At 44.3% G+C, this 25,286-nt stretch overlaps 1 long non-coding RNA gene across 2 annotated transcripts in view; it reads right to left on the bottom strand.

Annotated features, from left to right (window-relative positions):
- LOC132489097 (uncharacterized) overlaps nt 1-25,286 on the bottom strand; it is a 42,081-nt gene that overhangs the window by 6,807 nt on the left and 9,988 nt on the right. Inside the window, exons 3-5 of one of the 2 annotated variants that reach the window (XR_009531841.1) lie at nt 17,113-17,268; nt 13,365-13,492; nt 13,233-13,276 (exon numbers count right to left, since the gene is read on the bottom strand). This is a non-coding gene — a long non-coding RNA (uncharacterized LOC132489097). Of the gene's footprint in view, nt 1-13,232; nt 13,277-13,364; nt 13,493-17,112; nt 17,269-25,286 lie in introns of those variants that run through there. The other variant, XR_009531840.1, reaches the window with a different exon arrangement.

Below are 25,286 nucleotides of genomic sequence, written 5' to 3' on the forward strand. Positions count from 1 at the left end.
TCTATTAAGAAAGGCAGAGCAGAAAGATGGACAGACCCTAGGTCCTTGCTGACCCTCAGTTGCTGGCCCCATGTTGGACCCACCTACCTCTAAGCTTTCTGTTACATGAAATAATTAAATGTCTTTATTGCTTAAGCCACTGGTATGTGGTTATTCTGTTATTTGCAGCTGAAACAATTCCTGACACAAATGGCTTTGAACTGTACCTCTAAGTACCCCAAATTTGTTGTTAGCAAATATCAGAGACTTCACATTACTCCAATCTGGTATTTAACATAGCTTTCTCAGGGCCTGAAGTGTCTTCACAGGTGGCTTTTATTGACTGTGGTGGCTGACATGTTGAAGAATGGGATTCATTGCCATTAGGATTCTGCCACTCCTTTTGTTTTTGTTTGTTTGTTTTTGTGGTACACGGGCCTATCACTGTTGTGGCCTCTCCCGTTGTGGAGGACAGGCTCCGGATGCGCAGGCTCAGCAGCCATGGCTCATGGGCCCAGCCGCTCTGCGGCATGTGAGATCCTCCCGGTCCGGGGCTCAAACCCGTGTCCCTTGCATTGGCAGGCGGACTCTCAACCACTGCACCACCAGGGAAGCCCACTCCTTTTGTTTTTTAATCAGTGTTCCAAGCCTCAGTTCTTTCTTATTATATTCCCTGCCTCTTCAAAGGAACTGGCAGAGTGGAGCTACAAACTCTTTATCTGTTTCTTGAGACTGGGAATAATTTACCAGTATAGTAGGGAGAATCTTTCCTAAGCTGTCCACGTTCTAATCCTCAGAACTTATGATGATTTTTCTTTACATGGTAAAAGTGACTTTACAGATGTGATTAATTTAAGGACCTGCAATAGGGAGATTATCCTGGGTTATATGGGTGGGTCCAATATGATCACAAGGGTCCTTAAAAGTAAAAGGGGGAAACAGAAGAAGAACATGAGAGGGATAGGTGATCGTGGAAGAATTGGCCAAGAGATGCAATGTTGCTGGCTTTGAAGATGAAGGAAGGAGGCATGAACCCAGGGATGCAGACAGCCTCTAAAAAGGGGAAAAGGCAAGGAAAGGGATTCGCCCCTAGAGCTTCCGGAAAGAAATACAGCTCTGCCAACACTTTGCTTTTAGCTCAGTGAGACTCATTTTAGATGTCTGACCTCCAGAGGTGTAAGGTAATAAATTTCTATTTAATTTGGGGTACTTTGTTACAGTATCCATAGGAAATGAAAACAACTAGTTGACCTTATTGACTGCAAAAGCACCCCTAGTTCAGACAAGTGTCTGGGTGCTGCCTGCTTGAAGGAGCAAACTATAAATCATGAACTCGCCAAAGCCAGGGGGGCTTTGGAGCAGTCCTAGTTTGGGGAGTGTCACGAGTACGTAGTTCTCCTCAGGGGAGAAGAAAACCCCCATGAGATGAAAGACGCAGCACAAGCCCACACTGGCTTGGAGTTCTAACTTCTTGTTTAACACTTTGGGAACAAGGACTTTGTATTCTGTTGACTTTTCATTGAGCTTCCCTCTCCCAACTCTTTTTTTCTTGCTAATGCTTGTGGCAAAGAGCAGAGTGTATCACTTACATCCTGTGAGCAGTCCTGCTGTTAGTAAGACCCTCAGCCCAGGTTGCAGGGCGGAGCGTGTGATCAGGCTCTGGCCCGCTGGAAAGACGTAGCCTTTCCTTTTATCAACAGCAGCAAAAAATTGGTCATTCATTCAGCAAACATGAATTAAGTGCCAATTCACTGCATGATGTGAGATGCTGGGGATACCGTGCTGTACAAAATAGATACGGCCCCATAGACTAATGGCAAACATTTATTTCTCACAGTTCTGGAGGCTGGAAGTCCAAGATCAGGGTGCTGGCATGGTCAGGTTCTGGTGAGGACCCTGTTCCTGACTTGTATACAACTACCTTTTCTCTGTGTCCTTATGCAGCAGAGGGAAAGCCCTGGTCTCTTCATTCCTTATAGGGACACCAATTCCACCATGGTGTCCCTATTCCATCATGAATATAGGGCTCCATCCCCATGACCTCACCCAAAACTAATTACCTCCCAAAGATCCCACTTCCAAATGCCATCACATTGGGGATTCAGGCTTCAACATAAGAATTTGAGGGGGGACACAAACATTCAGTCCACAATATCCCCCTAAATTCCTCTGGGGAAGATAGGTATTAAACCAAAAGACAACAAATAAATATATAGTGTCACTTATGATAAGTGTGGTAAAGGAGGCTACTAGGATACTAAAAAAGAGAATAAAAGAGGCAACTGATTTAGATCAGGGGGCCACGAGAGGTATTTCTTAGGAAATGATATATAAACCGAGACCCAAGAGATAAGTAGGAATTTATCAGGGAAGAGAGATCCAGGCTCAAAGAGCACCATGTGCAAAGGCCCTGAGGCAAGAAGGCAGGGGGCAAGCTGCTGTGGCAGTTGTGTAGTATATAAAAGAGAGCGGGGCACAAGAGGAGCTGGTGCCTTTTAAATGCCTTTAATGGTTTCAGACTAAAGTTTTGGTTTCCTTTTGTCAAGCTTTCTGAGGCATTAACTATGAATGCTCATTTACCGAAGAAAAGACAGTATAGAACAAGTCTCAGACCCCCAAGCCCCATGATGCCAACCAGCCTGCAACCTGTCTCTCTCTAGAGGTTGCAGGGCGGGGCAGGGGTGAGGGGAGGCAGCACCGCTTCTGTCCTTTCCGTCCATCTTTCTTTCTGGCCCAGCTTCTTTGCCGTAACCTCTGGAGATTTTCAAAATTAGAATCATTACCTAAATAGGGAACCTGCAATGCAAATCAAACGAGAGGCTGCAGCAGGCTAATGAAGGCCAGTGACCTGGAGACCTAATGAAGATGAAGGGTTCTTTTACAGGTTAAGGACACCACCGCATCACCTGCTTGGAGCAGGAAGAGGTAAATTCAGGATTTTTACTGCTCAGGACAAAGTCAGCTAAAAATGAAATATATATCTCCATTTCTGCTTATATCTATTTACCTATAGCTACATCTATATCTCTATGTCTCTATATCTGTATCTGTATCTATCTATATATATCCGTGTGGCAAGGGGAGCAAAATAATATTTAGTTGCCTTGACAGGAAAAGGATTCTTCTTAAGTGGTCCGGGAATGGAGTTTCCCCCATTCTCATTCAAGCTTCAGGTGATGAGGTCATTAAAGGTCAGAAGATGAGACTCAAAAAGCAATATGGAAGAATATACTTTGGAACGGCTGAGCAGGTGTGTACATTCAAACTGAGGTGAAGAATTAACAGACAAATAATACAAAATAAGAAAATATTTTGTCTTTTTATGTGTAATGAAATGTAAACATATTATGTGTATGCACTTAAAAACTTTGATAGCTGTATAAAAATGTAAAGCTAGTTTACTCATTAAGAATCACTTATTGGACACCTGATATTTGCCAGGAATTATTCTATGAATAGATCTGGTTTTTCTCCATCTTGAATGTTTGAAAAATGTAAGTAGTTTCCTAATTTCACTTGACTACAAATTTTGTGACAGTTTTGGAAAGTGCTTGCCAATGACATTGGTAGACTATCAACCCATCCTTTAATGGGTTTTCAGTTTAGAAACTCAGTGAGATCCAGGCTAGTAGGCTCTGTTTATGTGTTTCCCCATTAACACAGTGAGGTTATATGATCTTGGTTTTCTGGAATTTCATTCATTCGAGGAATGTTAATGTGTGAAGATGGGGTGTCTGAACAGCATGGTGAAGATGGCAATCAAGGTCAAAGCTCTCAGTGAGCTCTCCCAAATCATGGAAGTTTGGGGATCAATTTTCCCTATTAAACAATTTCAAGAAAGTCTTGGATGCCCAGAACAGGGAAACATTCATTTGAAAACCACTTACTCAGGGTAAGTCAATTAAGCTTGTATTTTCTCAGCTCATCCAGTTTTGCTGGTAGCTTTTGTTGGTTCATTTTCAGGAAAATTCAGCCCTGACTTTTATTGTCAGTAATTTAAAAGATTTTATTTTTATATCCTTTTATCCTGGCACATCATTCTTTGTGTTCATAGATCAGTATTAGGGGGAATTTCTTTGCCAAGTAATGATCCATGTAGTCATAATAAAAGGGAAAATTTTCAAAGGTTTTTCAGAGCCAGAAAGAATTATTGCAGATACAAGTGGGTCTATAACTGTGTTGTCCAAATATCTCACCAAATTTATTAGCCATTTCCAGCTCTTTCATAATTGAGAGTAAACCTCTTGGTAATTGAAGCCAGAAAATAATCTGTTGAGTGTTAGACCTAGAAAGCATCTTGGATACCATATAATCCAATTCATGCACTTTGAAATGAGGAGACTGAGGCCAAGCTTATTGACAGCTTCCTGTCCATTCAAAATCTTCTAGGTCACGATCATTGGTTTCATAAATTACAAGCAGGATTCTTGACCCTTTCCATCAGTCTAAAATTGCTTCTTGAGAAAGGCTGAAAGAAGTTCATTTGCTTCAGACGATGCAGTCATGGTAGAATTAAGCCTAGAATTCAAGTCTCACTAGCATTCAATGAAGGATAATTTCTTATAGCCAAAAAAATCTGTAAAATGGGGATAACAGTACTTCCCCCACTGTACTGTTATGAGGGTTAAACAGAATGGACTATGTGAAATCATTATATTTACCTAGAGTTCATTTTTCAGTAGGTAACTTGCCTAATCAAAAAGGTAGATTTCTCAAATCACCTGAGGGTGAGTTTGCAGCTGGACTTCATAAAAGGGCTATAATCAAGGACTGGAACAATTAACGCTCTCTCTCCACCTCCCCTCAGACCCTCCCATCACATCTTTTTGATTCTTCTTTATCTGCAGACAAATCTTTTCTGCTTTTCTGATCCACAGATCATGGAGAGACTGAATCTCTCGGTTTGCATTGGGTGTCTCAGGGAAGGGACTTTATTTGGTCACAGTCAAGTGTGGACCAAGTAACTGGGTGTGTTGGGGTGTGGGTGTGGAGTGGAGACAGCAGTAGGGTTACCATAAATTTAGGAAGTGTCAAGGAGTAGGTAGTTCTCCTTAAGGGAGAAGAAAACCTTCATGAGATGAAAGACACAGCCCAAGCCCACATTGGCTGGAGTTCTAAAGCTTCCTTTAACACTTTGGAAATCAAGACGTTGTACTCTGTGGACTTTTCATCCTGCTTCCCCCTTCCCACCTCTTTTTTTTTCCTTGTCAGTGCAGTGCCCAGAGTATTATCACTTATATCCTGTGAGTAGTCCTTTGTGTAGTTACTAAAAACTTGTCTTAGTCAGCTCAGGCTGCTATAACAAAATATCACAAACAAGGTAGCTTATATAACAACAAAGTTCATTTCTTACAGTTCTGGAGGCTGGAAGTTGGGGATCAGAGTGCCTGCTAGGTTGGATTCTGGTGAGGGCCCTCTTCTGGGTTGCAGACTGGCGTCTTCTCACTGTGTCCTCACCAGGCAATAAGGAGTGAGGGGGATCTCTGGAGTTTCCTTTATGAGGGCACAAATCCCATTCATGAGGGCTCCACTGTCATGACCTAATTATTTCCCAAAGGCCCACCTCCTCATACTATTGCCTTTGGGGTTAGGATTTCAACAAATGAATTTTGAAGGAACACAAACATTCAGTCCATAACAGAACCTCAGTCCAAGTTGCAGAGTGGAGAGTGCGCTTGGACTCTGACCCACTGCAAAGATGTCAGGCTTTTCTTTTACAAGTAGCAACAAATGACGGCCATTCATTCAACGAATGTTAACTAAGTGCCAACTCACTGCACAGTTTGTGATGTTGGGGATACAGTGTTGTACAAAATAGATATGGTCTTCATGTTCTTCCCCTAAATTCTTCTGGGGAAGACATACATTAAACCAAAAGACAACAAATAAAAATATAACAACACTTATGATAAATATGATGAAGGAGAAGGATAGACTACTAAGGGAGGATAAGAGAGGGGACTAATTTACACTGGAGGGTGCAGGAAGGTACCTCTTAGGAAATGATATGTAAACTGAGATCTGAGAGATAAATAAGAATGAATAAGGGAAAGAGCTGGAGGAAGAGTGATCTAGGTCCAGGAAACAGCAAATGTTTGGGGCCCGTGTGCAAATGTCCTGAGGCAGGAAAGGGGTGGCTTTGGGCCCTCCTTGAGCTTCTATCACACAGGAAGTGATTCCTAGAAGTGGGGAGGAATAGTACTTAGAAGAAGAGGACTGACCAAATAGCCCTGTGCATGTTCCCTGTTACTGTAAAATATTGTACACGAGGGTTTTTATTAGAATTTCTACCCTTACATAGGCAGATTCATTATATAATTAACAACCTGACATGGGGACTTTTGGGAAGCTATTATACAATAAGTACTTTGCAAGCAGACAGGGGCATTGTGTGGGCTTCTGCGGTGGTAGGAGAGGATGGCAGGACCCTTTAGATTCCACGACCCAGCTCTGGACTCACCATTGGCCCTATGGGACAGAGGTGAACGGTTGCCAATTTGTTCGCCAGGTGAGTCAACAACAATTTGGTGTTTGGTTTTTCTCCTCTTTTCCCTTCATGAATGTACAGTAATTTATTTCTAAATAGAAAATATTCTCTATAGAGCATATATTTGTGAACTTCTGTTATTAGGCTGGGATGTGAGGTGAATGCTTTGGGGGTTAGGGGTAGGGAAATGAAGTAATCCAGGTCCTTGTCTCAGTTTTTCCCTCACTCAGTTTAACTTTGGAGTTCTCATACAGGGCTCAAGAGTGGAAGAGATTACTGACAGAGCTATCCCAGGGGTGGGCAAACTACAGCCCATGGGCCAAATCTGGCCTGCTACCTGTTCTTGTAAATAAAGTTTTATTGGAGCTCAGTCATGCCCATTGGTTTACCTATTGTCTACTGCTGCTTTTTCACTTGACCAAATGGCCCACAAAGTCTAAATTATCTGGCCCTTTACAGGAAAAGTTCACCGAACCCTGGACTATACCACAGATTATCCATAAATTACCATGTGAATGATAATTTCACCCTAAAAAGCCAGGAGCAAGAACCAAGGAAAAGTGTAAGGCCAGTGAAATTATTTTCTTTTTTTGAGAAAATAGTTCCATATTGAAAGGAAGGAAGGAAAAAGGAAGGAAGGGGAATAGAAGAGAAGAGAGAAGAAAATAAAGGAAAGGAAAAGGAAAAAGAAAAGGCACTGATTTAGTCTGATCTAATTCTCTTACTTTACACATGAGAACATGAGGCTCAGAGAGGTAACAGGTCCTGCCCAAGATCCTAGGGCTAGTGGCCCACTCCCCACGTCATGACTACTTCCCCTACTCAGTGAGGCCCTGTTACATGAGGTTGCTACAGTCCTTTGCTCCATTTTAGATACTCATAAAGAATTATATATTCTCCTCACTTGGGAGGTACAGGAATTAATAACACACAAACTTTGGATAGTCCAAGAGTTGCCTGAATCACTAAGACCCAGGCCCCTTTCACTCTTCCACAATTAAGAAGGGGAGGAGGAAGTACATTCAGAACTGCATGGGGCGGGGAGGCAGTGCATAGGCTGGGCAAGTGTGAGCCCTGACACATCTGCCCTGTGGCTCCTCACATGTGTCTGCTGACACTAGTCAGCCTTCCCGAACAGGGCTGATGGATCTAAATAAATAATTTCAATTACCCTGAACACCAGCCATCTGAATGCAGTCGAGTAGAGCGCTATCGGAGCTTGCATTCAGCATATGCCACTCATCCGTTCTTATCTGCCACTGTCAGCAGCATGTCAGCAGCTGGAGGTGATTAATCCACATTCTTCAGTCTCCCTCATTTCCTCTTGGTTCTGGGAAGGGTTAGACAAACCCCCAGTAGGGCTGGCCAACTTGCACAAGGCTAGACCACTTGGCAGAGTGTCTGTTCTCTGAAGAACAAGTTACGAGATGAGGTCTGGGAGCTGGGCTAATTCCCTTCTGGTCAGAAGGCTAGTTACCCAGCTGTGGGGCAGCCGCAACCCAGGCGAGTCATGTGACTCACTGTCTCTGTTCCACTGCACTGCTCACTGCTCTTGCTGTCCTCCACGGAGGAGACTACGGCTCTGAATATTCATCCCAGCCCCTAAATGGTCACAGCCCTTTCGAGCTCCCAGATGTTGGCTTGGCCCTTTCGGTTCATGGTCCTTTCTGTCAGGTGATTTAGAAGGAAGCCCCCAGTGCTGGGTCAGAGGGCATTTGAGGCTAAGCAGCCATCCTGGTCTATACAGTAAGTCATCTGCCCAGGAAGGCCACAGCATGTGCTCTCTTTGACCTTGGGTGAGTCTGTGGCCTTATTTCTTTTTAGGGCTGCTCCTTTTCTGCCAACACCCCCAACTTCTGAGATCAGAGCAGCCCTTTGTTTAAAGGCTCCAGATGCCATTCTAGCCCCAAGCTCTCTTCACAGTATTTCCCACCAGACTTTAAAGCTTCATGCAAAAAAGGATTTGTAGGGACTTCCCTGATGGTCCAGTGGTTAAGTCTCCGCACTCCCAATGCAGCGGGCCCAGGTTTGATCCTTGGTCAGGGAACTAGATCCCGCATGCCACAACTAAAAGATACTGCAGAGGGCTTCCCTGGTGGCGCAGTGGTTGAGAGTCTGCCTGCCAATGCAGGGGACACGGGTTCGTGCCCAGGTCCAGGAGGATCCCACATGCCGCGGAGCGGCTGGGCTCGTGAGCCATGGCCGCTGAGCCTGCGCGTCCAGAGCCTGTGCTCCGCAATAGGAGGCCACAACAGTGAGAGGCCTGTGTACCGCAAAAAAAAAAAAAAAGATACTGCATGCTGCAATGAAGATCCCACACATGGCAACGAAGATCCCACATGCCACAACTAAGACCCGGTGCAGCCAAATAAATAAATAAATAATAAATATTAAAACAAACAAACAAACAAAAACGTCAAAAAAAAAAAAAGAAGACTTGTAAAATAGGCCACACCAAGTCTAATTAATGGCTTAAAACTGTGCCTTCCCTAAGGCCTCATGTTCCATCATCCTCAACGAAGATGTGGCTGCAGGATTTGGTAATATTAGGGTTCTCCAGACCCCAAATCCATTAACAAAGATCCATACAGGACACACCCACTAGGAGTGAGGCCACCCCCACCCCATACACTCCTTATTCTCCTAAGTGACTCTCAAACTCCCTACACCTCCTTCCCCATCCTTGCTCTCAACAGATGATGTCTCTGAGAAAGTGAAGTAATCAGAAGAGGATTTCCACAGATCCCCATTACTGCATCTGCCCCCACCAGCATCTCACACATACTCTGCCTCTATGTACATTAGCTCAGATGAATATCCATCTATCTCCTTTTGTCTTTCCAAGGACACCCTTCTAGCAATCTATCTTTCTCTCTCCTACATCATCAATGTTCCCTCTCTACTGAGTCATTCCCATGAGTAGATAGCCATGCAGTTATTGCTCCCATATAAAAATTAAAAAGTAAAAAACAAACACAAACAAAACCTCACCTTTTTCTTGACTCTTCTTTCCCCCACCAGCTACCATCCCATTTCTCTGCTGCAAAATTCCTTGGAGAGAAGTAGGTACTAGCTGTCTTCAATTCCTCTCCTCCCATCTCTCCTAAACTCACTCCATCACACTCTTCTTGTCAAGATCACAAACGACCTCCAACTGGCTAAATCCAAAGAAAAACCAGAGTCCTCACTTTACTTGACCTATGATCATCATTTGACGTGAGTGAACCCTTTCTCTTCTTGATATGCTCTCTTCACTAAGCTTCCAGGACCTCATGCTCTCTTGATTTTCTTCCTGTCTCAATGAACCCTTCTCAGTCTCTTCTGATTCACCCTCTTCTCCCTACCTTTTCAGGGCTAGAATGCCCTGGGGCTCCAGCCTCTTCTCTTTTCTCTCTGACTTCATTTCCTTGATGATCTCATCATGTCTTTTGGCTTTAAATACCATCTATAGATCTCCAACCCAGACCTCACTCCTGAACTCCAGACTAGCATATGCAACTGCCTACTTGGCATCTCTACCTCAAACTTAACTTGTCCAAAATGTACTACCATTCTTCTCCTTTGAACCTGCTCCTCTGACAGCCCTAACTTTCTCAGTCAATGGCAACTCCATTTTTCTAGTTACGCAGGCCCCAAACTTTGAAGTCACCTTTGACTCCTGTCTTTCTTTTACACCCCATATCTAACTTTTTAGTGGGTTCTCTTGGTTCTACTTTCAAAATAGAGTCACAAACTGATCATTTCTTACCATCTTCACTGCTAACACCCTGAATTAAGCCACTATCACCCCACCTGGACTCTAATAACCTCCCTGCTGTTATATTCTTCCTGCTTCTATACTGTCCCCCACTACCAAAGGGATCCTTTCGTCTTTGTAAAAGGTAAATCAGATTAGGTTTGCTCAAAACCCCACAATGGTCCCTGTGGTCCCCCAAAGAATATCCATGTTCTAATCTCTGGAACCTGTGAGAGTCGCCTTATATGGCCAAAAAAGGTGGGCCTTTGTTGATATAATTAAGGATCTTGAGGTGGAGAGAACATCCTGGGTTATTTGGGTGGGCCCTAAATACAATCACATGTGTGATTCAGGGGAGGCAGAAGGAGATTTGCCAACAAACGAAAGGGAAGGCAATGTGGCCACAAGGCAGAGATTGGAGTGATGCAGCACCTGCAGCTGGAAGAGGCAAGGAACACATGATCCCCTAGAGCTCTGTGGAGCACAGCTATGCTGACGCCTTGACTTCAGCCTGGCAAACTGAATTTTTACTTCTGATCCCCGGAACCGTGAGCAAATAAATTTCTGGTGTTTTCAGTTATCAAGTTTCTGGTAATTTGCTATACTGCAGCCACAGGAGATGAAGACATCCCCCATCTCTTTCAGAATGAAAGCCTATAAAATCCTTCACAATCCAGCCCCTATTAACTGCCTGACTCCACTCCCCCCACTGTCCCCACCCTTACCAGCTCTGGACACATTGGCCTTCTCCCTGTCCTTGTGTTTAAACAAACACAGCACCACCCCAGCACCCAAGGCCATCCATCTAGTTATTCCCTCAACCTGATGCTTGGGAACCTTCCTCACTTCCTTCAGTCTTTACTCAGGTGAGGTCTCTCCAGACCACATCATTTAATACCTCTACCTGCTCTGCCCTTCACCTCCCACTCCTGATCCTCTGTATCCTGATCGGCTTTCTTCTTTTTCTAAGCACTCATGTCTTTCTAACCTGTAATGTAATTTACTTGTTTATTATTTACTTATCACTTATTATCCTCTTCCTCTGCTAGAATCTAAGATTCACAAGGGCAGAGCTGATTGCCTATTTTGTTCTCTGCTATGTCTCAAGCATCTGGAATAGTGCTTGACACAGGCAAGCATTTAAACAATATGTGTTGAAAGCATGAGTGGATGTCCTCAGAGTTCCTTTGGTAATCCTCAGGGACACCCTTTTTTCTCCCCATCACCCACCTCTTTCCCTCCATGGCCTTCTCTATACTGGCAAAGCAAATAAATGTGGTAAGACACAGAATATCCAGCTCAAGAGGGCAGAGAACAACTGGCTAGGTTAGTGAAAGCAAAATGTCAACTTTCTCCTCTGACACTTGTGGCCTTTTATTCACATTAATATGCAACACTCATGACCTAACAACGTTTTGATTAGCCTAGGGAATTGTTTATGCAGCAGGTAAAATAGTTTTAGGCCATACATCTCAGATGTCCAAAGCATAATTTTAAAATTTCTCTTTAACTCTCTTGAGTTCCATTCTACATGGCATCAGAAAACACAATCTCACCAATTCAGGATCAACTCAGTTACTTCAGGGTTATTTCCTTCCCCCACTTTCCTTGGCATGGGCTGTATGCCTAGGGGGCTAACATAATTTTGAGGCATCAGGAGCTGCACTGTGGAGGTGCCTAGCCAAGCTGTTATTTCCTAAAATGCCCACCTTCTTTCTTGGTTCTCAGCAATTACAATTCATACTAAATCTATCAAGGACATCTTGTCCCTGTTAAGAGGCCAGATCCAAGTATCACACCTGTGCTACTCTTAGCCACAAGAGAGAACAATAGGCTGCCTCAGCTCGGCTGCCTGAGCACCTTGGTGATGTGAAAATATCCATGGAGCATCAACATAACCCAGGTACTGAGAGGGCAGTGCCCAAGTCTGAGAGTCCTGCCTTGAGAGATTATATTCTAGAAAGGGGAGCCAGGTCATAGACATGAAAACAAAATAAATGAAAAGGGACGATGTGGGGTGCTGTGGAGGGAGCCAGAGGTGGGGAAGATCTTTCTAAGGCATGGAATTTGAGTTGGAACAGAATGATGAGAAGGAAGCAGCCATGCAAAATTTTGGAGGAATGGATTTTCGATAGGAAGAAACAAAAGCACAAAGTCTCCAAAATAGGGATGAGTTTGGCCTTTGTGGTGGACTGAAAGAGGCTGAAGGAAGAGAGATTGGAGAGAGTCACAGGAGAGAGGTGGGCGTGACCAGATCAGATAGGCTATGATAAGGAGTTGACATTTTTTTCTAAGTGTAAAGAGATCCTGTGAAGCCATTTCTATACCATCTCTGCATATCTCCAGCTATGGCCTATGAGAAAATGTTGGTGGACCTTGTCTCCTTCCAGAGAACCAGAGGGAATCCTGGCACATATGCTGTTGACCCCCCAGGTCCCCAAATCTTCTGGTGTTTATGTTGCCCCACCCTTTGCTTAGTTGGGAGTAGGGGCAGGACACAGAGTTCCCACTTAGGGACATCCATCACATCTAACCATCTTGTCAGGAAAAACTGTGGAAGACTTTGGAAATAGACAAAATTGATTGCTGGGTGTCCTGTTTATACCACCCTTCTGATTCATCTTTCTTTGTCTAAAGCTATTTTACAACTCTGTCAAGATGTGGAATACTGGTAGTAAGTAATGCAAGTGATTCTTGCCTACAGAAATGCAAACTCTGTCTAGCAGAGAGGCAGTTGATTGCTGCCCTGTAGATATTGACCAGTTTGTATCTTTCTGTATTTATGTCAGCATTCCTTTTTTCTTTTTATTGAAATATAGTTGATTTACAATGTTATGTTAGTTTCAAGTGTACAGTAAAGTGATTCAGTTATATTTCAGCATTCTTGATGGTCTATAAATGTGCTTTTTGGAGTCCTCCTCTGAACAGTTGTAACATCTTACTAGTTTCATCATTAATAATAACATATGTTCATTTTATATTTGTATAAGGGTCATTTTATAAAAAAGATATCCTTTGGAAAACTTCATCCCTGTATTCTTCTTCCTCTGACAACTCTCTCTTGTTCTCTTGTTCTGAAAAATCACAGGTAAGACAGAAGTAGCTGGCACTCCCCTCTGTGTACAGAGGGAACAACTGGAGCTTGGAGAAAAGAAGACTTACCTTTGGTTTCCCGACTCCTGTTCTGGTGCTCCATGTAGGAAGGAGTACCTCCTCTATGAGTTCTTTAGAAAATGCATTGAAGTATTTTGGGCAAAGAGAAGAGATCTGTTCCCAGAGATATAAATGTCCTGCAATGCACAAAACAGTCCTCTAAAATGAAGATATCTTGCCCCAAATGTCAGGAGCACCCTGAGGGAGAAACATATAGGATGTTGCTCATGGATATGGGGGTCTTAATGACTGCCCCCCAAGAATCCTGCTGGGACCCATCTATTCATTTACCAAATCACTAAACTAGAGCTAGCTTAATGGTAATATTTCCCCTCTGGCATGCAAAAATGTTTATGGCCTTCAATAAAGACTTCTCTTTAAATATATTGTTTTAAACTTCAGAATCCTCCAGTAAGAATTATGTTCTCATTTTGATTAAGATTCACATTTTAATGTGGCAATAAAAACAAGTGAGATTGTCTCATTGAAAAGGATCCTATTTAGTTAATTATCAGTCCCCATGCCACAAATCACTGCGTTGGGTTTCCTGTATCCAAAGAAGTCTGCTATTTCTCCCTCTCCTCACATGAGTCACATGAGCCTGTATTGACGAGTAGAGCTGGGGCTAGAGGTGATGGGGAAGGGAGAGTAGGAAAGAGTTACCTTCCCTATAATGTGCAGCCCCCAAAAGCCCAGCCGTGTACACATCAATTCAGGAGGCAGTGTTGTGAATGGGCAGTGTCCAGATTCTAGGGTCAAATCTTGAACCCCAGCTCTGCCATCTACCAGCTCTGTGACCTCAGGCACGTTATTTAATGTTTCTAAATCTCCAGTCCCCTCCCACCCACCCCCATACAGGTTACAAGGATGCTATATCAACCTCCTGGCTTTGTTTTGAAAATTAAATTAGGTAATGGATTTGAAGAAACTGGCACCAAAAAAGCAGGCAATAAATGTTGGCTCTTTCCCCAGTAAAGGCTGACAACCTTGAGAAGCATCCAGCATGATGTGCCTGATGCTTCCAGAGGTCATCAGGACTACAGGCAAAATATCCAGGTGACTGGGAACAGACAAGTAGGCATCAGAGGGTTAGGGATTCAGGCAAGATTCTGAGCAGCAAGGAGCAAGGTCTCAGAGGCCAAATGAAGTCAGAAGCTACACAGAGAATGAGTTATTGACACACAAGTGAAGAACAAGAGTGGGGGTTGTTATTAACCTGCTTAACTTCTGGAGGAGTGGGGGTGGGTTCTGGACCAAGACCAGGAAGGCTAGAGACTGCAGGGCTTCTTTGCTTGAGAAGGAAAGTGGGGTGGGCGGGGTCAAGGACTGCCAGGCAGAGGCAAACCAAATAAGAAGTCCCTCTGCAGGGCCCTTTGGCAGAAAGCATGGTCTGCCCTTAAGTAGACTTTGCTTTCCCAGCCTTTTCCACCCACAGTGTAAACTGGTAGTGCTGAGGGCAGTCCTGACTATCCATGATGGCAGCTGTGATGAATCAATGATTCAAACGTCAGTTCAGGGGGAGCCTTTATGCCCTGGCAATTATGTGGATAGCTTTGGAGATTTCAAATGGATTTTATCTCTGGCGTTAACCCTGAACAATTGGTAGTGGCTGCCTGGAACATCGTCTTGAGAAATATTTCGAAGGTCATATTTGGGAAGAATGCTATGATTGATTATGTCTGCCAAGGGCTTAGAAATGATGAGTAGAAGTATACTTGCTACCTTTTAGCTGACAGTAATGCAGCCAATTCCTCCTAGCTAATATGCAGCTGGAGCATGCCTATGAGATGTTGGTGGAGGATTTTACTCCTTCATGTATTCATTTATTCAGCATTCCCATAATAGCCACCATGAGCAGCACTCCCGCACTGGAGAAAGTGAGGATATGTGTAGGAAGAAGTTCCAGAGACTCTCAGAGCTATTTTGCAAGCTCAAGAATGCCTTGGCTCCTCATTTAGATTCAACATCAGCAAATAACCCCTGGAAAGTAGAAATTATTATTATCATCCCAATTTTGCAGCCTAGACAACTGAGGTTCATCTCAGTTTTGGAGGCAACTAGTTTAATAATTTCTACTGTAATAATGGTTATGTCCTCAAATATACAGTCTTTTGCATCTTTCACTGAAGGCCCAAAAAAGGACAAGATCATGTGTGTACGAAGACATTTGCCCTCTGTGTTATTTAAAAGCAGCCTTCCTGACACATTGGCCAGCCCTCCGCCAAGCTCTGAGCATTACCTAACTCAGGGAATGTGTATTCAGTGAATTGGCCCACATTTTATCTCCCTACAAAATGGCTATTTAAATATCCCTTGAGCATGCACTTTCTGAATCATTAAGGCCTCAGGGTGCATCAATTACACTAATTTGGGAAAGTGATCAAATTCATGCAGGGCTGTTATTTTTAAAGGAAAGACATTTCAGTATATTGATGGGGAATTGGTGTCCGGAGTATATAGATTCCCAGTTATCTCCTGTCATGGTAGGAATCCATTGGTTTCCTTTAAGAGATGGAGAACACATTATGCCTGGTATTAACAAAGATCAATTTCAGTAAAGGAAGGCATTCAGAACAAGGGAATTGAACCAAGCTGGGAATAAATGACAATGTTTGAAGCAATAAGGGATAAGTCATGCTGGGACTCCAAGTTCTCGTATAAATGATGATTAAATGGAATTTTTGTCCCTGTCTTTTGCTAAAGGTGATATTTCTTTACTGTAAAGTATAACATATATATTTTGGCATTGTCAGTGAAGTATGCAGTTAATAACTGGGCTTCTTAAAGATTTCAGAGCTCTTCGGTTTTAACGTGAAGGGAAGGCCTTATCTTTGCTGCCAACTCATTTCTACTCTTCAAACCGAAGCGACAGTCTTTTATAAGAATTTGGCTTTGGGTGTTATCTTTCAAGAAAACGTATTCCAAACTTCAATGCAGTGAATAGAGTTACAAAACCATCATGAGGATAATATGGAAGATTTGAGAAATAGTAAAGATAAGCTCTCTGCTAAGATGTGAGATGCAAGGAAAGAAAAAAAAAAAAGATGAGGTGAAGAGGAACAACACTGGTGCAGGATTTCTATCAGTGTCTCTAAGGAAAAAAATCAAGCTAAACCAGACCTTTTCTATTTCCCTGTGAACAAAGTTCTTTGGGGTCCATAAAAGCTAGTTAGTTATTTAAACAGATGAGAAAATGAAAGCCCAGGGAGGTAGTGTGACTCACAGTGTCCCTTCGTTTTGGCTTTTAGGTGTGTCTTGGTAGCTAAATTTTCATTTTAAGAGGATATTTAGGAAATTTTCATTTTTAAAAGAAACACTTTTCCAATTCTTTCCATTGTGTGTGTGTGTGTGTGTGTGTGTGTGTGTGATGGTGGTAATTGACTTTTGAATATGTACCAAAACCTTTCACCATGATTGGACACCAAAAGTTCTAACTTGGAACTAAATTGGGTGCTTAGTTTCTGATCCCATGTTGCTTGGGGATAGTATGGCAAGGATGCAAAAAGCACATTTTGACATAGAATCGTTCAGAGGCCAGGCAAGAACAAGAGAAACAGTTACATAAGAATATTAGTTTTGATTCATCAAGTAATAGCTCTTCCCTTCCCAGAACCCTCCCTAGACAGAGAAGACCGGGAGGTGAAAAGAGAGAAGAGTTGATCTACCTGAGGGCTGGCACTTACTACATCTCCAGCTCAGACACAACGTTGTAGAGGAGCCAAGACCTAAATCAGGAGAAAATAATCGAGACCCTCACCTTTTTTTGTATTTTTGTCCATTTCATCTTTTTTTTCCATCTAACCTCTAGGTAGGTACTTTTAAGGACTTATGCCAGTATGAGGAGGTTGATTGGGAGCCAGGATTCTCAATCCCAGGGTTTTCCTTAGCAGGGAAGGGGCTGTCATCCTGACACCTGGAATTAGAGATCTAAGTGAGGCTTCGTGAAGCTTTCTTCGTTGTGAGATGTTTCCAGCATGGTGGTTACCAGGAGGGGTGGGCAGTGCTTGGAGAATACACACAAAAAAATGGTAGTCCACAGGCCTGGGCTCTGATTACAGCACTGCTTTAGCAGCTCCATGTTCTCTGGCAAAATCTGTTTCCTGACATTAGGCTAATTGACCTCAAAGTCCACAAGGACAGGTCATCTAACAGCTCAGTCCAGACCCCTCACTCCTCTCTTCCCCTCTATCTTGTCCAATAACTGCCATGGCCACACCCTGAACCAGGCCACACCCCTCCCTTTCCCTTCATCCTGCCTTAAACTTGGAATTTCCACTCTTGGCCATTTCTCTACTTCTCCCACATATCACCAGTCCCACCAGACATGCTCTTCCATCCTTCAAGATCTCCAGTTCCTGACTCTTCTGGGCATCCCAGTCCATCAGTGCTTTCTGGCTTTCCCTCCTTTGCTACCAATATGTTTTTCACCGGTAGTCACTTCACTAAGGCTCTTCCCAATACCCTCCGTGCCTCCTGAGCTGTCACCCCTCCACTGAGAATCAGCACCCTGACAATCCCAACTCTGGGTAAATCCAACCACCCACTTCTTCAAGTCCTGCTGCTTAGTGGTGCCCATGAAAGCCGAACATGGTGTCATCCTTATGAGTTAAAAACACCAACCCCTTATACCTGAAACTTTTTGGTCTGGTTCCATAATGACTCATTTAAATATCTCCACTCTCTTCAGTCGCTCTACCCCATCACTATTCCTAGTTTCCATCCCCTCATTTGTAGCAGATGTCTTGGCTTTCTGTTTCCTGAGAAGAACATCAGTAGGGCAGTTCCTAAACTATCCTAAAGTTTCCTGGAGTCTGAATGACCTGAACTGTGAGACCAGAGGGCAGTTCAGATGAGTGTAGCAAGAGCTAGAGGGAAGATAGGCTGATCCATAGCAGAAGATGGGAAACCAACTGGATAGTCAAGGTGGGTTCCCATGCACGATGTCCTGAGGCTGGGGCAGCAGGATTTGTTTAGATCCTCTTCAAGAGGATTATATCTGTGCCTCATTGAACCTCTAGTTCATTTCAAGTCTCAACTAAAGACTTTAGTGTCTTCTCTGGATGAAATTCTTCAGTTGTCCAAATCACAAATAATTTTGCCCTGAAAGGCATTTTGGATAAAGAGTGAAAGATGCTGCATAATAAAGTTGTATTCTTTATACTGAGTTAGGCTGAGACAACCCATCTCCGATATTTTGTAACTCAAATAGAGCTCTCACCCAATTATCTTCCCTTTTGTTTTCATCATCTGACTTCCCAGCAGGTATAGAATTTTAGCCTGGAGAAAGATTTTTGGTCAGGTGTTCTGCTCAAGGCATGGAATTGTGAAGAGACTGACAGATTGGGGTATGCAGAGTTGAGTGGCCCTTTTATGGTTAGCTTTGCTGCCCCACCGTTACTTTGTTTTTACACTGCTTATTTTTGGTGGTTTACAGAATCCCCAAGCAGGGTAAAGAAAGTAATGATCCAGAGCAAGGGGCATCTGCTCATTTTACTTCTCTTGGTCATAAGATTTTGACATCTTTTGGCTCTTCTCTAATGCAGGAAGATAATCAATAGCAAGTTATGTTTTAGGTGCAGTTCTTGGGAATCAATTTCATATTATGGAAAAAGCTTGATGCACAAACGGGCCAACGAGAAGGGCTTTGTTCTGCATAAAATTCCTAGACGAAATACAGTTGTTGAGTCTTTCTCTAGGCAGTGGCAAGGGCATGTGTAGTGAGAGAAAGATTATGAAGTGGATAAAAGAAAGTTTATAAAAAAGTGAGTCAGAGCTTCTATCCCACCTTTAACTCAATCAGCAACCTGAAACTCCAGTTGGATCACTGGGCCTCCTTTCTTAAAGGCTGAATAAGAGCTAGGATGGGGAACAGATAATGGGGTAGTGGTCAGTGGGCAAATGGACCCATCACTAAAGGCAAGAGCTATTGGTCAGTGGGAGAGCTGCAGGCCAGGGCTTCTCTTTTTTTTTGATTGTCATATGGAATTTTTTTTTTTTTGCGGTACATGGGCCTCTCACTGTTCTGGCCTCTCCTGTTGAAGAGTACAGGCTCCGGACGCGCAGGCTCAGCAGCCATGGCTCACGGGCCCAGCCGCTCCGTGGCATGTGGGATCTTCCCAGACCGGAGCACGAACCTGTGGCCCCTGCATCGGCAGGCGGACTCTCAACCACTGCGCCACCAGGGAAGCAGGGCTCCTCTTAAGATATATTTATCTAACCATTGATTTAAGTTTCAAAAACAAACAAAAAAAGACACAACCCTCTTTAATTGAGTTTATATTCTTTAATAAGCCAAAATGTTTGTTATTTACAGAAGCCTGGACAAATTATTCTGGGATAAAATTTACCAAATTTTGTTTTGTTGGTAAGTATCTTTATCTGTTAGGTTAGTTGATTTATAAGAGTTACATTCACCTACTTCCAAAAGAGGGTTTAAGGGAAAACAACCAAAAGGTATGTGCAGTGGCATTTTCCACCTCCTACCCCCTTGGGTTTTTTTGAAGTAGAGCTGAGTTCCTTGTTCAGAGTGACCCCAAGTGACCCTTTGTCCATGGCAAGCCTAGAGGTAGTAACGGCTTCTGGGTTCCTCAGCGTGCCTGCTGTTTCCCTTGACCCTGTCCGTACCTTTAAGAAGGCTCTTTATCAGCATGTCCTCATTGAATTCTGTTTCTTGCTGAGACTGTCGTTGCTATACTCTCCAACATGCTGGTAAAATTATAATAACAGCTATTCTTGGACCATATACCATACATGGTATACCATATACCAACTTATTTAAACAAACAAACTAACAAACCTAGCTCTGGTATGGTGCTTTGCACTTACTTGATGTGACGTTTGTTGAATCTTTCATGCATGCTGCATCCCTGGGTGGTGTAGACATCATCTATCCCATCTCACAGGAAAGGAAATGGAGTCGCTGGGAGTTCAGGAATTTCTTCAAGGTCCATGACTAACTGGGGTTAGGGTGGTCAAGATCTCAGGCCTCCAGCACTCTCTTCTGGCCCAGATTGTTCTGACCCTCCAGCAGCCAAAGGGAAGTGGATCCTTTGCTTTATGATTCACTCTTCATCAGTTTCTAAAGACTTGAGAGAAATGTTCCTGTCTAAGGGCCATCCTTAGCATCACTTCCAACTTCAAAATAACAGGCTTCCTTTCAAGACCATGTGGTGCTCTCCTTCCCCTTTATCTCCCCATGGAAATCGCTGCTGCTTTTACAAATCGTCAACCTTTTACATTAGGTTCTGTTTCAAAGATCTTTCAGAAATCCTGACTGGAAAGGGCAGCCTGGGTTTAGCAAAGGAACAGAGTTTCTCATTTAATCATTTCAAGTATGTTTCTCTCTTTCTCTGTCTTGCTCTCTGCCTGTTTCCCTGTTTCTGTGTCCCTTTCTCTTTCCTCCTTTCTTCATGCCTTCTTTTCATAAGAGGCCTTGTGGGACAGTCCTTGCGTGTTGAGGCTCCCAGAAACCACTAACAGTGGGAAGCCATTGCCAGCTCTAGGCCTGTGACCAGAGCCCAGAGACCTGTGGTCATGGAGGCATGACTGCTTGGCCCCTGCCAGAACTATGGTACTGATGCAGGGAGAGAACAGGGAAGAAATACTCCAGTCTCTCTCTCTCCTCTCACCTTCTGATCTCCTGCTGGTGCTTCCCATTGACCAAGACCAACTGTAGGCCAGAGGGCAAGGGAACCTGGGTGATGCAGCCTGAGGGGTAGCCTTTGGGCAAACAGCAGGGTAGAGATGGACAGAGAGCGGGCAATGTTGGGGGGCTGGGTGGGAACAAATAGAAAATAGCCAACATAGGAATGACCCTACCTATTGACAGCAGTGAGACTGGTTAGTGGGGTGAGTGAAAGGTATTTTAGTTCATTACTTTAGCCCTCCCACTGCTGTCTCCAAAATAGTGTTGATTCCTTTCTTGATGAGTTTTAGGAGCAAGATCCTATGTGTCACTCTCAGGACATTTCTGTTTTCTTCACTCTCTCTGCACCTGTGCCTTGTGCCCTGTTGGCTGGAAAAATCTATGGATGACTTGACTTTTCTCTTTAGTGAAGTGGAATTGAGAGTTGCCTCTCCTTCTTTCTCCGACATTCTTCTCCTTTGCTGAGTGGTAAAGAGGAAGACCAACTTCCATGAATAGGCCCCCAAACAAGCCATGGCAGAAGACTACTCAAAAGGCAACCCTTGCTTCCATACATCTGTCAGTCACCTGATATAAGATATACTCTTACCATGAAACTAATAAAATTTAATCATCAGTACCCACCTTCCAACACACATAGGTCCCCCATGAGGGCCTAGACATTTCATATTCATAATGTTGTGTTCTTTTTCTTGAAGAGGGCCCTCATAATTGTATAAACTTTAAGGCCCACAAGCCTGGACCTGTCCCTTCCTCTGTATCTTTGTCACTGAAGATACCTTTTCTACCCATGACTGGCCTGGCAGTGTTTGCAGAATCCAAAGCAGAGGTAATTAATATACAATAGATCTACTGACAGAGACTCCTAAGACATATGGTCCAGTCAATGGGCCTCCACAAAGGAGCAATTACAAGGTGTCACTGCATCCTAATAAAGCTGTGGCAGCGACACAGTGACACGGATGACAAAGGCAGGCTGCTGGGGACCGACCAGTCACAAGCAAAGCTCTGGTGCTCTGCAGTTTAATACACCTCATGTGTGACAGCTGCAGGGCAGTCACCTCTTCTGCTGGCCAACTTGCCCACCTGCTTTCTGGGGAGGTGTGGTGAGGAGAGCAAGGGCAGGCCTGCTCTGCTAGCCTTTCCAGAACATAACCTGGTTCAGGCTGCAGAGAAGACAGCAGGGGCTTTGCACCTGGGCATATTTGTGGATGCCAGCCCAGGACACTGTGCCCTGGGTTGGGTCACAGAGATGGAGCTGTGGTTCATTAGCTCCGTCCCTGGCTGACACTGCCAAGCCCTGGGTTAAGTCCCGGCCAGCCTGCAATGCCTCGTGCTGTTGGTTTCAAGATGCAGATGCCTTAATGCTGATCCTTCCCTCCTCAGAAAAACCAGCCAAAGACCCCTTCTAGATGAAGAAACAGCAGTAGGTATTAAAGGAAAAGCCATTAACGTTTTCTTTGTATTGATTTATCATTTCAGGACTTACTGGGCCCTTATTTAGAGACAGAAGGAAAGAGAGAGCAGAGGGATGGAGGAGAAAGGAAGGGGGAGTGAAAAAATATGGTCTGTATAAAGGGGATTAGGAACAAAGGCTCTGGAGGGTTTGATCCCAGCGACTCTACCAGCCCTATGACCTTGGGCAAGAAAAAACCTCTCTGGGCCTATAGTGTTCTAATTTTGTAGAATAGGAATAAAAATAGTACCTACTCCCTGGGGCAACTGTGAGGATTAGATGGGTTAACACGTGTAAACCCTTAGAGCTGTTCCTTGCACACAGGAAGAGCTCAGGTAACACTGACTAATGCTACTGTATAGGCACTGGCATAACATCTCAGGCTAAGAGCACCATCTTTGTCGGATAAAGCTCTGACTTTGCATACAAAGGACTAGAGCCCTGAGCTTACCAGCCACAGGGCCTTGGTCCCTTGACTTCTCCCCTCAGCATCCTCCATTTATAAAGTAAGGATGCTGATAATCTCTGCCTCACCAAGTTAGTTCTAAGAATAAAATGAGCTGGGCATCACGCCTGAGCTTCTATTCTCTGCGTAGGACAATGGAATGGTGGTATTATGGGGAAATCATAAAATCACTCAGATGCTTCAGGTTTGCTTGCCTTATTGGCTTCTGCATGAGCCTCCGTCAGCACCCTTGTTCCATCTCCTGAGGTCAGCGTTGCCTTCATGGATGGTCAAAGCCCCTGAGAAAAGCCAGTCCTCTCTGCACAGCCCGAGGGATTCCATCCAGGAGTGAGGTCCCTTCAGCACCACCACTCCTCTCGGGGGGGATGTGCCGAGGACCAGCCAGAGTTCTGGCTTCATGAGGCACTTAACCCACTGGCATGGCTGGTCCATGGGCTGCCCAGGCAGCTGGGCCGTGAGGAGGGCAGGGAGTGGCATCTGTGCTCACGGCCTCGAGGACGAGCACAAGCCCGCCCTGGCACGTGTTCTGCCTGCTCCTTTCCAGCTGGCAGCTCTGCTTCATGAGCTGCACTCAGAGCCACAGTGAATGGGGCTTTGATGGGCAGAGATATTAGCACTCCGTTTTCATTACACCTCCTAGCGTTTCCCCTACTGCTTCCCTTTCTCTTTACCTGTCAGTGCTATTAGGGTAGCCCAAATACCAAATGGTGATGAGTAAATTTAACTACTGTGAATGGGGATGAATATCGGGCTGGTTGGAAAACAAAGGTCATTAGTGTTTCTTGTGTCAGCTGAGCAGGACTTTCTGCCCTTGCCTTGTTGGGAGCTCAGGCAGTGCCTCGGATCTGAGATTTGCTGATGTCTGGGCGAAACCTAATTTCTAACATCTGGTGCAGAGAGCCCATTCGTTAAAGGCAAAGAACAACTTGTCAGAAGCTCCCAGTGTGAGTTCAACAATGTGAGAAGAGAAGGGAGAGAAGAAATGCACCCAACCGGTCCAGGTAGCTCTGAGCACATGGGAACCAGCAGGAGAGGGGTTGGGTGAGGGGAGGAGACCATCTTCTGTAGAAATCACTCCTGATGCTTCTCAGGACCAGTGTTGTAACGTAGAAATGTTCTCTGAGAATGAGGAGGGATGTCTCAGAGACAAGAGAAGATTCTTTAAGAAGGTTCTGTTGGTGGTGATCTCTCCTGACATTTGTCTGAAAGTGTTTTTTCTTTTCCTGTATTCTCAAAAGATGTTTTCACAGGGTGGACTGTTCTCGATTCTCAGCCTTTTGGAGCTAGCATCCCTCCCCTTTCTGGCTCCTGTTGTTGCTACTGAGGGGCTAAAATGTCCATCAGCTGTTGTTCCTATGATCTGAGTTTTCTCTCTGGCTGTTTTTAATACCTGCTCTTTGCCTTTGGTTTAAAAGCAGTTTCACTACAGCGGTGTGTCAATATGTGGATTTCTTTTTATTATCCTGCTTGGGGTTTGTTGCAATTCCAAATCTGGAAAATCCTCAGCCTTTATTCTTCAAATATTGCCTCATCCCATTTTCTGTGTTATCTCTCTCAGGAGCTCCTCTTTTTTTCTTTCTTTTTTTTTTTTTTTTTTTTTTTTTGCGGTACGCGGGCCTCTCACTGCTGTGGCCTCTCCCGTTGCGGAGCACAGGCTCTGGACGCGCAGGCTCAGCGGCCATGGCTCACAGGCCTATCCGCTCCGCGGCATGTGGGATCTTCCCGGACCGGGGCACAAACCCGTGTCCCCTGCATTGGCAGGCAGACTCTCAACCACTGCGCCACCAGGGAGGCCCAGGAGCCCCTCTTAAATCTGTATTTGGCCTTCTCTCTCCTCCACACCCTCCTGTTCTCAGGCCCTTATCTATGAAAATCCTAGGAGCCTGGGGTTGACGTATGTTCCTCTAGAGAACATTTGTACTTGCTTCTGCCATCTGCCAGCGGTGCTTTCAACACTGGACCGCTTTGAACTAATTTCTCATTAATCAATCTCAGCACTTTTCGGTATTTACGGATAGTGTGAATTCCAGCTGCAAACCTGCATGGGAACAGGCCAGTGGATGCACATATTTGGGAGAGATTTTTCTTTTTCCAAGGGCCAAGGCAGAGACAAGACAAGTTTGTGCCCTTGTGAAGCAGAATTTTTTCCCTGTATCCTTTTGCTGAGGGTGTAGCATGTAGGGGGTCCCTGCCCTTCTGACTCTCCACCTCCCCAATATGGCCAGGAAACTCGAGGCACTAGAATGGATGATGGGGGTCAAAACCCTTGAGGGCAGCTGCTATCTTCCATGGCCACTTTATTTTTACATTGTGAGTCTTTCACCACTGCCCTAAGGGTTCTGAATTTTTGAAACATTTTATTCA

This window comes from Mesoplodon densirostris, chromosome 4 (genome assembly GCF_025265405.1).
Source record: "Mesoplodon densirostris isolate mMesDen1 chromosome 4, mMesDen1 primary haplotype, whole genome shotgun sequence".
NCBI lineage: Eukaryota > Metazoa > Chordata > Mammalia > Artiodactyla > Ziphiidae > Mesoplodon > Mesoplodon densirostris.